The sequence below is a fragment of the Bombus huntii genome, unplaced genomic scaffold, assembly GCF_024542735.1.
Source record: "Bombus huntii isolate Logan2020A unplaced genomic scaffold, iyBomHunt1.1 ctg00000101.1, whole genome shotgun sequence".
In the NCBI taxonomy this organism is placed as follows: domain Eukaryota; kingdom Metazoa; phylum Arthropoda; class Insecta; order Hymenoptera; family Apidae; genus Bombus; species Bombus huntii.
In genome coordinates this window covers 139,169-142,348 of record NW_026099355.1, presented here as the reverse complement: position 1 = coordinate 142,348, position 3,180 = coordinate 139,169, and the positions used below count along the sequence as shown (strand labels likewise).

The 3,180-nt window shown below is 46.9% G+C and overlaps 1 non-coding gene across 1 annotated transcript; it reads right to left on the bottom strand.

Moving 5' to 3' along the window:
* Positions 1-1,043: 1,043 nt before the first annotated feature.
* Positions 1,044-2,966, bottom strand: LOC126876876 (small subunit ribosomal RNA). Its single transcript, XR_007694592.1, has one exon. It is a non-coding gene; the product is annotated as a small subunit ribosomal RNA (ribosomal RNA).
* Positions 2,967-3,180: the final 214 nt, after the last annotated feature.

The following is a 3,180-nucleotide window of genomic DNA, read 5'->3' as shown; positions in this document are numbered from 1 at the left end:
CGGGCCAACATCCACGCGATGCGTCTTCGTTCTAGGTTACCCGATCCACGAGTATGTTACACGTGGTTTCGTTATTTCGAACGAAACGACATACGAAGAGCACACGCCCTTTGGGTAGGAAGCACGTTTCGAGAACGACGAGAGTTTCGATGAAAGAGACGAGAGAAGTCGACGCAGAAGGTATCCATGGATCTTCGAAGAGAACCTTCGAAGATGTATATCGGTATCCTTTCGCTCTGCGCGACTCGCTACAAGTTCTTTCGCTCTCGTCGACTCGTTCTAGACGCTTCGTTCGATCCCAAAGAGGAGTCTTCGATATGTCCCGTTGCTAGGAGGAGAACAAACGCAACACAGACCACGAAACATAGAAGAGAATAGGCGAGCATGATCACTCCGACACGAGGCACTTTAGAGATTTTCTTATTAGTTTGCATGGACTTTTATATTTCGTTTGTACGGTTTCCACGATGCAAATACGAAATACGAGATCGTGACGGCGGGTCTTTCTGTGTACGGCCTCTCGCAGGCGCCACGACTGCATTTCTCTTTACACCTGGTTTCCATCGTAATTTTTTCGTTTGATATCGAGCCTTAACTTTTGTTGGCTCTTTCGAAGCTAGAGTTCCCTTTTATTAGAATTTCATATATATATATATATATTATATGTTATATGTTTTATTTCGGAGACGGCGGGTCTTTCTGTTTACGACCTCACGCAGGCGCCTCGAATAAGTTTCATTCGCATTTCGTTTTTATACTTGTATATATATATCTCTTCATCCCGATGATCGAGAGAGAGTGCCACCTTCTCTTCGTATAATTCCGTAGCTGGAGGGTCGTCTCCTCCTTAAGAATATTTCTATTCGTGCCAACGGAGGTTGCCAAGCTCCCTGGCGTTTTCGTTTGTTAAAGTATATAGCTTGTTAATACGTCGTATATACTTTCGTCGATACAGGAGGAGTACGGCTCCTTACCGACCATTGTGATATATATTTCATAGTTTTTATATGTGTTCAAGTCAAATTCTTTTGGTATCGTATCGTTAATGATCCTTCCGCAGGTTCACCTACGGAAACCTTGTTACGACTTTTACTTCCTCTAAATGATCAAGTTTGGTCATCTTCCCGGTAACATCGGCAATGCTTATCACATTGGCCGCGCACCAGTCCGAAGACCTCACTAAATCATTCAATCGGTAGTAGCGACGGGCGGTGTGTACAAAGGGCAGGGACGTAATCAACGCGAGCTTATGACTCGCGCTTACTGGGAATTCCTCGTTCATGGGGAATAATTGCAAGCCCCAATCCCTAGCACGAAGGAGGTTCAGCGGGTTACCCGGGCCTTTCGGCCAGGGAAAACACGCTGATTCCTTCAGTGTAGCGCGCGTGCGGCCCAGAACATCTAAGGGCATCACAGACCTGTTATTGCTCAATCTCGTGCGGCTAGAAGCCGCCTGTTCCTCTAAGAAGATTTGTTTGTACGTTGGTAGTAAAAACCCACCGACCGAAGCCGGGGGCCTTCGAGATACCATAAGTTACGTCTATTTAGCAGGCTAGAGTCTCGTTCGTTATCGGAATTAACCAGACAAATCGCTCCACCAACTAAGAACGGCCATGCACCACCACCCACCGAATCAAGAAAGAGCTATCAATCTGTCAATCCTTCCGGTGTCCGGGCCTGGTGAGGTTTCCCGTGTTGAGTCAAATTAAGCCGCAGGCTCCACTCCTGGTGGTGCCCTTCCGTCAATTCCTTTAAGTTTCAGCTTTGCAACCATACTTCCCCCGGAACCCAAAAGCTTTGGTTTCCCGGAAGCTGCCCGCCGAGTCATCGGAGGAACTTCGGCGGATCGCTGGCTGGCATCGTTTATGGTTAGAACTAGGGCGGTATCTGATCGCCTTCGAACCTCTAACTTTCGTTCTTGATTAATGAAAACATTTTTGGCAAATGCTTTCGCTTCTGTCCGTCTTGCGACGATCCAAGAATTTCACCTCTAACGTCGCAATACGAATGCCCCCATCTGTCCCTATTAATCATTACCTCGGGGCTCCGAAAACCAACAAAATAGAACCGAGGTCCTATTCCATTATTCCATGCACACAGTATTCAGGCGAAGGTAGCCTGCTTTAAGCACTCTAATTTGTTCAAAGTAAACGTATCGGCCCACCTCGACACTCAGTGAAGAGCACCGCGATGGGATATTAGTTGGACCGCCCGCGAGGAGCTAAGCCCACCGATAGGACGTACCACATAATGCCAGTTAAACACCGCGAGCGGTGAACCGACACTGTGACACACAGATTCAACTACGAGCTTTTTAACCGCAACAACTTTAATATACGCTATTGGAGCTGGAATTACCGCGGCTGCTGGCACCAGACTTGCCCTCCAATTGGTCCTCGTTAAAGGATTTAAAGTGTACTCATTCCGATTACGGGGCCTCGGATGAGTCCCGTATCGTTATTTTTCGTCACTACCTCCCCGTGCCGGGAGTGGGTAATTTGCGCGCCTGCTGCCTTCCTTGGATGTGGTAGCTGTTTCTCAGGCTCCCTCTCCGGAATCGAACCCTGATTCCCCGTTACCCGTTACAACCATGGTAGGCGCAGAACCTACCATCGACAGTTGATAAGGCAGACATTTGAAAGATGCGTCGCCGGTGCTAGATGACCATGCGATCAGCACAAAGTTATTCAGAGTCACCAAAACAAACGATGGACGGACAGACGAGCCATCCGCCACCGATTGGTTTTGATCTAATAAAAGCATTCCTACCATCTCTGGTCGGAATCTGTTTGCATGTATTAGCTCTAGAATTACCACAGTTATCCAAGTAAATGTAGGTATGATCTAAGAAACCATAACTGATTTAATGAGCCATTCGCGGTTTCACCTTAATGCGGCATGTACTGAGACATGCATGGCTTAATCTTTGAGACAAGCATATGACTACTGGCAGGATCAACCAGGGATCTTATTCGTATAACAATTCTTATAAATTTCGTTTAAGTTCTCTTCGTGTCGTAGGTGGGACGTAAGCACCGTACGACGAGACTTTTCGTTCTTAAGATAGATATATCTATAAAATATATCTCCTAGCGACGTTCGAGATACACCCATAGTTCAGTAATAATCTTCGAACGCCGCTCGCAGCCACTTTGTAATTCTCAACTCCACCTCCTCTCT